The following is a 15,363-nucleotide window of genomic DNA, read 5'->3' on the forward strand; positions in this document are numbered from 1 at the left end:
GACTGCAGTGAGCTATGACTGCCTCACTGCACTCCAGCCTGGGCAATATAGCAAGATCCTGTCTCTTAAAAAAAAAAAAAAAGAAAAAAGGAAAATGAAGCAAAATGAGAAAATAATGACAGGAGTATGTAGATCAACATAAAAATAAATGTAGGGTAAAAACTAGAAGGCACGGAATGTAGGGAGACTATGAAAGGGATCTTTTTTTATGGAAATAACAATAATACCTTCCTTAACAAAGGATTAAATGAGATAAAACCTGGAGAGTTCCTAGCGCAGAGCCTGGTGTTTGAGACTTCAGTGTCTAGAGTCTGACTTGCCTAGGTTCAAATGTGGACTCTGTCATTTCCTATGTCTTGGAGACTTCATTTAAACTTCTCAATTCCTCAGTTTCCTTGTCTATAATGGAAATGTGATGTCATACCACCTCTTAAGAGTTGTAAGGATTTAGTAATTTTTAGATGTAAAGTACCTGGAACAGTGCCTGGCTCATATTAAGCATTGTAGGTGTAGTATCTCTTATTATTATCACCATCTCTTATTATCATTATCATTACTTGAGGCAGAGCTTCGAAGCCATACTTGCTGACCCTCAGGTAGTTCGTTCCTTCAGCATCCCCAGCTGATATTTGCCCAGCACTTCACGGCTTAAAAATTCAAGGAGTCTATGCCTCATTCAAACTTTTCAGCTCACCTAAAATGATAGCCACTTCATTTTTTAAAAACCTTACTGGGGTGAAACGAACCATTTTAAATTGAACATTTAGTGGCATTTAGTGCATTCACAGTCTTGTGCAGCCACTAACCTGATTCCAAAACATTTCCATTACTCCAAAGTAAAACTCCTTACCCATTAAGCAGTTTCATCCCCATCTCCCAAACCTCTGATGACCACCAAGCTATGGATTTTTCTACTGTGGATATTTCACAGAAATGGACTCATGTATTATGTGGCCTTTTGTGGTTTTCTTTCACTTGGCATATTTTCAAGGTTCATCCACAGTGTAACATGTGTTAGTACTTTATTCCTTTTCATGGCTGAATAATATTCCACTGTAAGTTTATACTACATTTTGTTTATCCATTCATCTGTTGACAGACATTTCAGCTGTTTCAATTTTTGGGTATCATGAATAGTGGTGCTAGAAACCTGTGTGTTACATGATGGATTGCCTATCCCCTACTTTGGATACCTCTGGTTTGATGGTAGGAGAGTTAAGAGTGGTAGGAGAGTTAAGAGTGCTGCAGTTATTAGGAAAGGTCTCCAAAAAGGAACAAGAGGAAAGAATGAGTCTGAAATGGTCTGAAGAAAGAACAGATATTCCATGATGCTAGATCAAACAGAGGAGGAAAATAATGGGGGGTGTCACAGGTGAGGGAAAAGGATCAGCAGGGGAAGGCTAACACTGAAACTTTCCTGGGTAATAGAATGTTCTTAATTTGAGATGTGCTTACATGGGTGCATGCATATATATTTTTATATATATGTTAAAATGTATATATGTATGTAAAAGTTGTATTTGTATTTATACATATATACATATTTATAATATACATATATACATGTTTATAATATGTATATACATACATACATAAAATGTGTATATATGTAAAAATTGGTGTGAATTTTTGTACACAGTTGTTATACCTCAATAAAAAATTTTGAAAGATGAAAAAAAAAAAGACATTATTTAAGGGGGGGGATGCTACACTATCAACCAGATTTGTGACAAGTAGGGTTATAGGACATCCACAACTCCTCTCACACCCCATTACCACCCTAAACACTTTTTTAAATATAGAAACTCAACAACTTGAAAGTAGACACAAAACCATCCCCAAGATCCAAGCCAGGGACCAATGGATCTCACTCTCGCTTTTTCTTTCTTCATATACACCCCCTACATTTACAACGTGCTTTACTCTTTACAAAGACCCCTTTACCTACATTACCTCTTGTATCTTTTCAAATAATCTGTAAGGTCAGTGAGGGTGATATTTTTAAATTTTTTTTTTTTTGACAAAAGAAAATAGGCTCAGGCCAAGAATCTTGCTAGTAGTGGAACCAGACCTAGAAACCAAGTCTCCTGCATTCAATTCTGCAACTCCTTCTACTATACACAATACTACCCCTTCTGTAATATAGTAAAGCCTTCTAGAAAACATTTGGCTGGGTTCCAAGACAGCTGTCCCAGACTGAATAAGACTCTATATAGCAAACAGTGTAAATAGTGAGGGTTTAATGCAATTACTGGCATGGAGACATACATCTTTTTTTTTAAGTGAAGAATTAGTTGGTTTTAAAGTAAATCAACATGGTGTGTGAATGGTGGGGGAAACAAGCAAAACGTTCTTCTAAAAAGAAGTCAAAATGAAGTACTGTCAATGTGCACATTTCGCAATAGCGAATAGAGGTAGTGCTCATCAATACAGGAAGGAGAAAAAAAAAGACAACAAAGAGTGGACAATTAAGAAACTACATAATGTTTTATTTTTGGGAACTGAAATGAAGAATTTCTCCCGACCCCACACCAAAATAACTTGAGATTGAGAACACTAGTTTATAAAATACTAAGAAGTAGGAGAGAATTTTATTTAGCCATCAAAAGGAATGCCTGTCAAAACTGCTGGCTCTGAAAGATAGGGGATCAGAAATCCAAAGCCCCATTTTTAGATCACCTATTGGAGCTATGCAGTTTAAATTAGCTGATTATTTTACCCTTTCAATTTTTCTATCTGTAAAATCAAGTAACACTTTACCCAAACTATTTTCTAATGACCTTGGAAGGAAGAAATGTCTAGAAAGGTAATGATCAATATTTTACTTCCATCAGCCACTGAAAAAAGTATTTCTCAAGCATCTACGTGCACAGTACTAAGCTAAAAGTGCAAAGAAAGCACTGGTCTTTATAATCTAGATGAATAAAGCACAGAGAAATACAAAATAATAATTATGTGACAAAATTGAGATATCTCAGAGAAAAAGTTTTCACAGGAGCTGGGTTGAACACAGCAGTCAGAAAGAATGAAATTGGATTTAATCAGGATAGAAGACAAAAAGAGTAGTTATAAAGTTTAGGTAGGCAGAGAAGAGGCAAGTTGGCTGCTATGTCCTTTGGGCTCCCAAAACACAGCACTCATTTGTTACTGCACTGAAAACACTGTACAGTAGTTTATTTGTTGTTGCCACTTAAACTATAAATTCCTCAAGGACAAAGGCCTTGTTTGATTCATTTTTCTATTCCTAATCCCTTGCATAGGGTCTGGCATACAGAAGATAAATATTTTTTGAAAGGCAATGTTAACACAGATGTAGTATTTAAATTACTACATCTTAACCTACACTATTTGTCCACATCATTTACTTATTTATTGTCTCTCAACTCCAAAACTACCCTCCCAGACTCTATGTTGTTATGGCTGAGACTGCAACTATGTTTCACCAACTCCTTTGCCAGCTGGGATCTCATTAGGCTTTGCCAATAGCAGTAGTAAGTGAAGACTGGAACACAGGAAGATGGGAGAAGGGACCACCTTCCAGTTCCTGTCAGTAGCAACTGCAGTCCCTGACCCTGGCAGTTAGCAAATGGTTCCAGTCTCCAGGTTTTTGTGGTTCTCCCAGAACCAGCAGTAACACATGCCTTTGTAAGTACTAGCAGCAACTGCACAATGCTGACCTACTCAAAAGCCCACCACCAGGTCCATGGAACCTCTTCTCTGAGCTCTCAGGTTCTGATTACTGTAACGTTCTCCCCTCCCCCGCTTTTTTTTTTTTTTTTTACATTCATCTAACCAACTCCCTATATTAAATCCTTTCTGTTGAAATTCCTACTGAAGTCGCCATTTCCTCTATTGTACCCTAGTACATTGTAAAACACAATAATTCTAACTGCTCTCAGATATCTTGCTGCTTCACTGAAGGGGAAAGTAAACAAAATTTGGGTTATTTTATAAAAACTATTTCATAGAGGATAACTTGAAACCCTCTAAATTTGCTTCTGTTAAGCTGCAGCATAAAAATCACTTTTTGTGATTTAAACTACTACACTGTTTAAATGAGAGAGAAAATGAGAAATAATTTTAAAAGTGCAAGTTATTCCAAACAGATGCACTCACCTCTGTTAATATAGTACAGATCCTAGAAATAATGTGAAATGATAAAATTGTTCTGCTATTCCCCAGTAGTCCCAGTTCTCACATCCTCTGATACTGTGGCATGAGATCCTGATTTTTTTTTTTTTTTTTTTTTTTGAGGCGGAGTCTCGCTCTGTCAGGGTGGAGTGCAGTGGCATGATCTCAGCTCACTGCAACCTCCATCTCCTGGGTGCAAGCGATTCTCCTGCCTCAGCCTCCTGAGTAGCTGGGATTACAGGCACATGCCACTATGCCTGGCGAATTTTTGTATTTAGTAGAGACAGGGTTTCACAAAGTTGGTCAGGCTGGTCTCGAACACCTGACCTCGTGATCCACCTACTTCGGCCTCCCAAGGGATCCAGATTCTTAGATTTAAAGGCACTCCCCTTCGAACGCTCCTCCCCCACTCCGCGCCCCAAATGCAAGGTCCCTAAATGCAAGCTAACTACTTCACGCAGTGCTCAAAGAAACGGTAATCTGCTCCAACACCAAAGCTTAGCTGAACTTATTGGTATGTTGTTGTGCCTTCCTGAGGGATTTTCAGGCGTGATTTTTTTTTTTTATTTTTATTTTTTTTTTACTAAATGTGATTTTCATTCTATGCATCGACTTTAGAATCTAACCTTTTCATACAACTCCACTCTACAGCACAGAAAAAAAAGAAATCCCCCTTGCAGAAGAGGCCATAAGTAACATCTTTTAAAAACAAATGACCAAAATGCTTACGTTTTTCATTTGGCTCGTTACTTCACTTAATAGTATGCCCTCATTAGCAAATTTAACCCAAGGTTAATTTCAAAAATAACTTCACCACTGTACTTAATACAGATAAACTGATTTTTTAAAATTATGATAAATGGCAAACAGGTTAATTCTCAAAATGAAATGGGAGAAGGTAAATTTAAGCAACAGGAATCTTAGAATTTTTAGCAATGTCTATAGCTCCTGAGCATCCAACAAGATATATAACTAAGCCCTATCACACCACTCTGCCTCAGCTGCCTAAAAACCGTAAAGCAAAGGAGAATTAAGAACATGGCCAGTTCTACCGGAGTCGCTCCACACAACACAAAACTGCGTAATGGGTCACCTAAACTCTTAGCACCTATAGGGACTCATCACCTAGCTCCTACCTGGCAACACACTAACACTAGCTTCTACTTAAATGCCAAGAGTCTCATGACCACAATCAAAATATTTATGTAAGACCAATCAAACTGCACTTCCCACAAGAAATACCAGAAGACCCAGTAGACACAATAAGCAGAAAGGGTAGAAGACCAGTGGGCAAACAGTCAGGATATATGGACCTTTAAGGAATGGACTGTGTAAATGCTATAATACCACCTTTGTACCCCAAATTATATGGGCACCTACTCAGTATTAAATACAAAGAAACAGTCAATAAGTTGCTATGACAGCTAAGATGTCAAATAAATGACTCAATCAAGAAATTAACCATTGTCTGATGACAATGTCTTCTACAGCGTGTGCAATAAATAACACGAATTAAAAATCAATTGTAGATCTGTGGGCAGAGTACATAATCTCATATTTTTCCTTTCTTAAAAGCTGCAAACTGTGATGCATTTTTAGTTTATCCAGAATTTAATAAATGAGTCATTACAAAACTATGAAGCGCTTTAAGTCATACTAGAAACACTGCCATAATTTTAATAAAGTGCGTTTTAATGTTAACTCATTTCTCTTGCTGGAAGAAATTATGCTTCTTTGCTAATGTATAGAAATGAAACTGTCACTGAAACATCTGGTTATATATTATTCACTGGGCATATATATCACCTTTATTCCAAAGTCTGCATAATATAAACACAAATCATGAATAAATCAGATCAGAGACACAGACGTGACACCACAAACTGTAGGTCAGTAATAAAATTCCAATCATGTTTGCTGACCTGGTCTATATTTCTATCCATTCAAACCTGGAGCTTCACACAGGCAGAGAAAAACTCCAGATTCCCAGTATTTTTAAAGTCTGCATGGTCTACATTATGTTAGTGATTGTAACTGGAAAATTTTCTATGCAACACACTTTACGATAACTAGCTTATTTTTCAAATATTCAAACGGATTGGCCTGACTCGGGCCGGTTTTTTCATAAATCTGCCTCTACTATAATTAACCTTAAATGTGGATGCCACAAGGATACCTGAGGGAAATAACTACAATCCTTACAAAAAGTCAGAGACCATATTCGCTGTGCTACTCCTAGAAAAAGGAGTCACATATAATAACTACCTATTATTTTACTAAAAAGTAGGTTGAGTACAATCAAGATTTTTAAAGATACTTGTTGATTGTGAAAAGTAGAAATTTCAGGGGAAAAAGGGAATAACCAAGAGTCATATTGCTGCTATTTAAATACTTTATAAATCAAAGGATCAAATTTCACTATAAGCAGCAAACTCTCACACCAACCTAAGTTATTAAAATATTCAACAACTGCACTTAATGCAAAACAGACAGATTAGCTACCAATTAGACTAAGTATTCCAAATGATCATCTTGGAACTACCAAAAGTAGATTATGTAATGCAAATCGCTCGTACATTCGTTTTAAACATATCCGCGGTTTAAAACAGTGAAATCATGCCCTAATTTTTTAAAATTAAAAAACAGCGTCTATTACTAAAATGCTGAATACAAACCTGTATCCTTTTCACCGCACCTCAAAGAAACCTGACATCTTCAAACCATTCTATAATGTAAAGTTACATTCTCTAAAACTTCCGACAGCCTCGAAAAAGATACCCAAAGGGGCTTCAAATAGATGGGTCTATAATTGGTCTTAGCGGGCAAATAACTGAAATAAACTTCCAAGTTTGAGATCAGTTTTTACTAACACCATCTCTGAAAGCAAGAATGCGACTTCTGCAGAAGGCAAACGATTCTGACTAGCAGGACGTGGGCTCCCGGCAACAGTGGGTACTAGGATCTCAGCATGAACGACAGGGTTCAAAACGCGAAGCTTCCCGCAGAAACTAACCAAGACACCCCCTCCCCCCACGACTCCTCCTGGGTAAGCTCGCGGCTTTAGAAAGCAGCAACAGATACTCCAGAGCAGGAGGCGGCACTCCAGGAATGTGTGAAGCAGAAGGGGTCTCCCCGAGGAACCCCAACATCGAGCAGCTCCTCTACACTGGAACCCCGACTCCGACCCCCCAAGAGGAAGGAGCGATATCTGCACAAAGTGCCCCTACCCCACCCCCACGATGCAGACACACATCCCTGGCTGCGAGGGGGAAGCCCAGAGAAAAAACCCGCATTCCACTCCGTCCGCCTCCGGAGTAGGGCTGCAGAGAGGCTGGGGCCCCCGCCCCCGGAGGCAAGGGGGCCGCGCCGCAGCTCCGGCCTCCGCGCGGAGGAAAGGGTAGCGAAAGGCTCGCGGCGAAGGAAGGAATCCCGGCGCTTCGCTGACTGGGTCCTCCGCAAACCAGCTCCCTTCCCTCCCACGACCCTCGAAGACACGGGAACAATAAGAAGCCGCTTCCCCCGCCGTCTCCGCCCCGAGAGCGGCCGGGGGCGGCGGCGGCGCCATGTCCCCTCACACCCCCGCGGACACACACCCCCCACCCCTACTCCGCGGTCCCCGTCAGTCGCCTGCAACGCGGCCGAGCAGACGTGCGCCCCGGTCCGCCGCTTCCGCGCCCTTCGCCTCCCCGCCCGCCCCACTCACCGGCTCCTGCCCCAGCCTGGGGCTCCGCTGGCCGCGGCCGGAGCAAGACTCGGGTATCAGCTGCCGCGGCCGCCGGCGCCGCCGCACAATATGGCGAGCCTCGGCTTCCGCAATGGAGCTCGGGAAATACAACAGGGGCCGCTCAATATTCATGAGAGACTGAGGGGAAGCCGGCTCGGCCGGCGCTGCGGGGAGGGCGGGAAAGAGCGAGCGAGCGAGGGGCGGAGGCGCGGGACGAGGACGTGCACGGCGCGGGGAGGCCCGCGGCGCGAGGGGAGGGTGCGCCGCCGCGTGTTGGCCTGGAGAACCAAAGCCACCGCCCCGCCCTGGGCTGGCCGGCCACGCCCCCCCGGCGCCCACCGCGGCCCGACGCAGCCCCCGGGCAACGCCGGGGTGACGGCGCCTCCACCTCGTGCTTAATCTTTGCTTAGGTTCTTCTGCCCTGGCTTCGGCCCACCCTTTACACTTCCCTGGCCAGCCTCTGAGGTTTGGACTCAGACTTCTTTCTCGTGAGTTCGTCCTCTTAAACCTATCCCACCGGCGGAAATCCTCTTTAAGCTTTGGTCTGCAGAACTTCACATGAACTTCGGCACCCTTCCACCCTCGTACAACAAACATACAATTTTCATCCTTGCAGGATAAAACTGCAAGTGTAATTACTCCAGGGAAAATGACCTTCCACTCAAAACTTAGCTTAACATTCTGATTGTGGTCATCAGCTCTTACTATTTACCTTGCTGCTGGTTTATCCTACCTCCTTGGCCCCTTCCGGTATTATCTTCTGAACTTGAGGATTTACGAAGTAATGGATTAATAGATGTAATCATTACCTAAAACACAGCCAGTTAGTCTCCAGTAAATTATCCAACATTTAATGCGTATAAATTATGAGCTGAAGTAACGAAGAATGGAAAGTTCCCTGATCTCAAGATGTACTATTGTTGAGATGTCATGTTCTATTGAGAAGATAGCCAACAATACCAGACCGTAAATCTGAAGGCACTTGAGGCATAAACCAATGGACTGCAGTGGGAATCGGGCAAACTAGGTTCATAACCTCCAATGTGTGTCTATGTGACTTACGTAAAATGCATAGCTCCTCTGCACTTGATTTTCTTCGTCTGCGAGATGGGAGAATTGTATTGAATCCTAGGTCCTTTCTAGTTCTTTAACGCTCTAAAACTCTCTATAAGCAATTCCAAATAAATGATATGAGTTTACACAGGAATTTGGAAAAGAAAAATATCAATTCCAGCTGGTGTGTTTGGGGATGATTTCCTGAGGAGCCGGGATTTAAGATGGTCTTTGACGCCTTGGATGGGTGGAAAGAAAGAGGACAGGTGTTAAATACAGCACATTATGTATGCTACCTAACAATCCATCAAAGGAAGCAAGCATTCTTTTTCAGTGGCTTGAAAACTTTTGCCTACTATCTAACTTTAACAAGTGACAGTTATCTGACTCTACAAGCCCTTCAAGGTTAAACTCGTCGCCAATGAGGGGGGAAAAAAGGCTGGGTGTGTGGCTTACGCCTGTAATCCCAGCACTTTGGGAGCCCAAGGCCAGCGGATCACTTGAGATCAGGAGTTCGAGACCAGCCTAGCCAATATGGTGAAACCCTATCTCTACTAAAAATACAAAAAAGTTAGCCAGGTGTGGTGGTGTGCGCCTGTAGTCCCAGCTACTCGGGAGTCTGAGGCAGGAGAATCTCTTGAACCTGGGGAGGAGAGGTTGCAGTGAGCCAAGATCGCGCCGTGGCACTCCAACCCGGGCATCGCAGCAAGACTCCATCTCAAAACAAAACAACAACAACAACAACAACAAAATCAAAATAATCAGAGATGCTCTGCTTCTCTCTTCTTGTGAAAGTCCACTTTCTAGAAACTGCAGTTGCGGGAGCATCTCCCTTCTTCCTTCATGAGGAGTACATGTGTAGTTCAATTAAAGCAAGACAAGATGTTCATAATTTAGAATTTTTGCTCTAATTAAAATGCTTTTGAAAATCATGATGTGTGGTTAGATTAAGCAATTCAATTGATGTTGAGAAAAGTGATCATTTGTAGAAAGCGCAGGAACTTTATGGATGAGAGTTAAATATAGTGCTTAAAAAAGACTCACAGGAGAATTCGTGGAAAAATGGAAAACTTATGGGATATCTGGATTAAATGTGATTAAAAAGCTAGACCGCAGGCTAACATCCTTAATATGAAAAACACTCCTGACAAATTAATGGAACTCATTTTATCTATTTTATCTCTTACTCAGAAACTTGGTACTGGATCTTCCCTGACTATATTAATCAGGAAAGGTTATGTTATGATATAGTAACGAACATCTCCAAAATCTACATGCCTTAACACAACAAAAGTTTATTGCTTGGTTATGCTTCATGCTTCATGTGGATCCAACTCACTGTCTTCCCGTCACTCCAGGAACTAGACTGATAGAGACGCCACCATCTTGTAGCTGTATCACCCTGGAGCACAGAAAGTTATTCTCTGCAGCAGAGGAAGAAAATGGCTAAAGAATCCCCGTGAATTTTTCATAGCCTTAGCTTGGAAAAGAGAGCAGTGATCACATTTCATTGCCCAGAACTAGTTGTACAGCCCCCACACATCTGCAAGGGGACTGAATCCTTGAACTGAGTTCAGAAAGGGAAGCGGGGACATTGGTGAACAATACTAACGTCAGCCACCCTGACCTCACCACTTGGTTCCTAGATGCCATGGGAAAACTCTAAGAGGTTTTGTTCTGTAACATTGGTTCTCTTGAGTGACCCCAAGAAAGTTATGCTTTCAAAAGTAAACTCTCTTACTTATTAAGAGTTGACTGTCATGTAAATAGAGTGGACCTTCCATTTTCTTCCTTGTTGTTTTAATCGTATATTATATCGATGTAAACTCCATAGTAAATGTATCAGTAGTGATTCACATATCCAGACCACATTCTTTTTGCTAATATTTTGACCTGACATAACGGATATTGTTCTAAAAAGCATTTTCTAATAACACTCTATCTGCATGTTAAATGTACTAATTAGAAGTGATATTTGTATTTTAAGTAGAAGAACATTAAATTAACACTACCTAATAGAAGTATATTATGGGTGATGACTAGATGAATTCTAGTTAAAAAACAATTGTCTTCCTTTAACACTTCAGAAGTAGTATCAGGTTAATTACATGGTGAATTGGGTAGGTATCTCTAAGTGAACATAAAAATTACCTCTTGGCTGGGCACGGTGGCTCATGCCTGTAATCCCAGCACTTTGGGAGGCCGAGGCCGGTGGATCACCTGAGGTCAGGAGTTTGAGACCAGCCTGGCTAACATGGCGAAACCCTCTCTCTACTAAAAATATAAAAATTAGCCAGGCATGGTGGCACACGCCTGTAATCCCAGCTACTTGGGAGGCTAAGGCAGGAAAATTGCTTGAACCTGGGAGGCTGAGGTTGCGGTGAGCTGAGATCATGCCACTGCACTCTAGCCTGGGTGACACCACCAGACTCCTTATCAAAAAAAAATAAAAAAATTATATATATATGTGTGTGTGTGTATATATATATATATATAAAACCTCTTAACTGGCATTCTGCTATTGTCAGGCTACAAAATTAAAACTAATTCAGCTCAACCAGCTTTTATTGAGCATCTAGTATGTGCCAAGCACTTTGTTAAGTACTTGGAATAAAACCATTAATATAACTAGGATATGAGTTCCTTGAAAGCAAAATTCTTGTTCACCAGCAGATACCTAGAGACTAGCACAGTGCTGGCACTTAGCAGATGCTCAATAAATAGGTGTTAAGAGAAGGAAAGAATGGGATTCTTTGACTCCAGTGTGTATGTGAAATAGAATAGCACATATGAGCTTGGTTTGCTTCACTTTTATTACCTAACAGAGGAAGTTTCTGTCAAGAGTTTGTTTAGTCTCTCCAGAGGCTTTCTCTACTTAGGCAGTGTGTCTTAAATGGAAATTCACACTTGCCTATTCTATGTCTACCATATAAATTTATTTTCGCCATGCTCCAAGCATTTAATGGTTAATACTCATCTGAGATGAAGACTGCAGGCCACCAACCATCTGTTAATGCTAAGCTATGTATGCATCACAGTTTATAAAGAATCTTTAGATCTGTTATTTCATGAATTTTCAGAACAGTTTTCCAAGATATTATTCCTACTTTGTGGAGGAGGGAAATGTGACTTCTGCAGCTCAATAACTCTCCCAAACATTGAGTTAGTAACTGGCAGAGCTGAGGCTTAGATCTTGGTCATTTGACTCCAAGTGCTGGATATATTCCATTCTGCCACATCTGCCTTGCCACTCTGTGCTGCACACACAACTACAGTATCTTTCTTCTTTCTAGTAAGTGGTATATGAGTCAAACATCTCTGGAGTTTCCCCTCAACATTATTATTTATCCCAATCCTCTGATTCTCAGTGTAGTATCTTTCTTTCTTTTTTCTTTCCTTTTTTTTTTTTTTTTTTGAGATGGAGTTTCACTCTTGTCCCCCAGGCTGGAGTGCAATGGCGCGATCTCGGCTCACTGCAACCTCTGCCTCCCTGGTTCAAGTAATTCTGCTTTCTCAGCCTCCCGAGTAGCTGAGATTACAGGCGTGTGCCACCACACCCACGTAATTTTTATACTTTCAGTAGAGGCGGGGTTTTGCCATGTTGGCCAGGTTGGTCTTGAATTCCTGACCTCAAGTGATCTGCCGGCCTCAGCCTCCCAAAGTGCTGGGATTAGAGGCATGAGCTACCATGCCCAGCCAATATGATTTTCAGGAAGCTGATCCAGTAATAGGAAACTAGCAGGTGTTGGTTTTATCTTCTTAGAAAACTTACTTTTAGAGAACAAAACAAAAATAAAAGTAAAAGAAAAACAAAACAAAAATAAAGCTAAAAGACTGGAGGAGCTTGGGATTTAACCACTATGTATAGATACTATTGTTGAAATATATCCTCTACCAAAATCTTTATTTGCCGTCTTTTAGATATACAATACATCTTTTAGATGTATTGTGCTTTCTTTGAAAGAGCCAAGTTAAGTGGGGACATTGTAGAAAGGACTAGAGAGGCCTGTAATTCAAGGTGGCTCCAGGAAGCAGGCAACTCGAGATTTACAACCTTTTCAGCTGAAAAAATATAGCTCTAGCCACAAGCTCTAGTGAAGTTTTATTTGTGTTTCAGCACAGTGCATTTCTGTTTGTGATACTTCCCTTGGCACTTTAATTCCTTTTTCTATTCCCCAAACAACGAAAATAATTGGTGCTACTTTTATTTGCTAACTGTTCAACTTAAAGGAGTTAAACAGGTTAAATGAGATGGGCTAGTTAGAAAGACTTTTGAGGAAAACTAAACAATATTGCTATTTCCCTCCCATGGAGATTTGGAATGGTATTTTATATGTCCCAGATGTGGCCACATTCTGCCTAACATCTGTTAGTGCATTTTATTAAAATAATGAACTAACATGTGTTTGAAAAGCCAAAAGAGTGAATTAAAGTTTTCATTGTGATGCAGCATAGATTGCTGTTTCTTTATAGTTCGTAATGGAAATGTATACCATTGTGATATCCATTTTCAAATATAAAATAAAGTATGATTTAATAATTACCGGCTTTCAGTAATTACTGGCTTCTAGTACGAAGAAAATTCAATCCATTTGAACAAACCTTTGCAGATTTTTTTTTCTTTCAAAATGGTTACTGTGAGAGATGAGGTTTGTGCTTTGGCATTGATCTAGGAACATCAACAATCATCCTGGAAGCTAACAAGGAATAGATGATTCAGATTGAAACTCAGAACTAAAGTGGAAATTCCTCTAGTAAAGAAGGATAGAAGATCCCAATGGGAAAGTACAGATGAAGATTGCAAAATATTTCAATCAAATTACAGTTTGCTCAAACTGCCTTTGTGGGCATTTTAGTTTTTCCTACTTAAGAGAAGCATGGTGGCAGAATGATTTTTTTGTGAGGTGAGAGAATGGAGGGTAAAGACATCTCCTATCTAACACAGTTCGTATAAATATTTTTTAGTAAATAATTTAAAAGAACTGCCAAATCCGACCCATATAAGATAAGTTAATTTTATTTTAGACTATATCAAGATTTGGAAACTCTTGCAGTATCCATCTGCTGAGACATTAGCATTTCATACTCCACAAAAGCTAGCCACTTAAATATATATTGAAAAACATGCTAAAGTAGGTTATAATCTAGGTAAATTTGAAAAATCATTCTGGTCAACCTATAATACTAAGGTTTTTTTTGTGTTATATTTCTAGTCTTTCCATAGAAAATTTTTGTTTTATCAGTTTTTTAAAAATAAACACATTTTATAGGTCATGCTTATAAGATCAGAATTGACTGTGGTTCTGTATGTATTATGAAGACTACCACATAAGGAGTAAGATGGCATAAAGCTAGCTGTAAGTGTCTCCTCTTGTCATAGTGTCCTGTTAGGGATATATGGGGGCCTAACGCACCACCTTGTGTCCTTCTCTAATGCTTCTCCTCTGATGTAACTATAATTAATCCTTGTTCTGTAACAGCGTTATATTCAGTTAGTGGATTTCCAATTCCATGACTTCTTGGCAGGTACACATCCTTAGCTATCATTCTTCGTTCTTGGACTTTACCACATTAGCTGCCCTAGTTGGACCCTTTCCTAAAATTTGAAAGACTGCTGTGGGCCTGTTCTTAGTGCAGCTGTCTCTTCTTCCACATGGTCAGGTCTTAGCTAGTTGCCAACCCATTCGCTTCCTGACTTGGCCCTTTAATTTGATTTGGCTATATCTTCAACCCAGCCTTTAGCTTGGGGTTTGACACATAGTATATGTAAACTGCACTACAAGCGTGTGTCAGAAACATAATTCATGGTACTCCCATTCATGGCACAGAAAAAAAAAAACTCTTCTTCTCTATGCCATTCATAGCACAGAAAAAAACACCTTCTTCTCTATCAACAAATGCAGAAAGAAGTGGGAAAAAACTGAGAAGCAATGAGGTTGTCATCGTTGGTACTGAATACTAAAGGAATGATTTTAGCTCAGGATTTTGGGTTACTATGTGATAATGTTGCAACTACCTAAAGAAAAATAATGACCAACAGGAAAGTTTATTCTTGGTGAACTATCAACATGTAGAACTGTATTTGGATGTTGATTTTAAAGAATCCTGTCAAAATACACTGTCATTTAAAAGTACAAGTTTAAAATGCTATACATTAATCCTTATATTCCAATTGAAACTTGAAATTTGACTAGTTCTGTTCTTAAACCGCATTTAGCATCTCTCTTTTTCCCCTGTTCATTCGCTTGGATTAGTAGTAGGCAAATACATCCCTGCCCTACCACATACTACTAATCCAAGCAAACATATACTAGTAGTATATCACTAATCCTAGCATGAGGATACCATGTCATTATTCATCTTTCAACGCCAGTCATTATTCATCTTTATATGGGCCCCAGCAGTTGACACAATGCAATATACATTTACATAATATATGTATATATGTGCCTGTC

At 40.1% G+C, this 15,363-nt stretch overlaps 1 protein-coding gene across 4 annotated transcripts in view; it reads right to left on the reverse strand.

The window, feature by feature from the left end:
* RNF2 (ring finger protein 2) overlaps positions 1-8,135 on the reverse strand; it is a 55,745-nt gene extending 47,610 nt beyond the window's left edge. Inside the window, exon 1 of one of the 4 annotated variants that reach the window (XM_007989176.3) lies at positions 7,835-8,135. The gene's annotated coding sequence lies outside the window, so the exon portion shown is untranslated. The remainder of the gene's footprint in view (positions 1-7,834) is intronic. The other 3 variants (XM_073011678.1, XM_037985814.2, XM_007989179.3) reach the window with 3 other exon arrangements.
* Positions 8,136-15,363: the final 7,228 nt, after the last annotated feature.

This window comes from Chlorocebus sabaeus, chromosome 25, assembly GCF_047675955.1.
Source record: "Chlorocebus sabaeus isolate Y175 chromosome 25, mChlSab1.0.hap1, whole genome shotgun sequence".
Classification (NCBI taxonomy): Eukaryota; Metazoa; Chordata; class Mammalia; order Primates; family Cercopithecidae; genus Chlorocebus; species Chlorocebus sabaeus.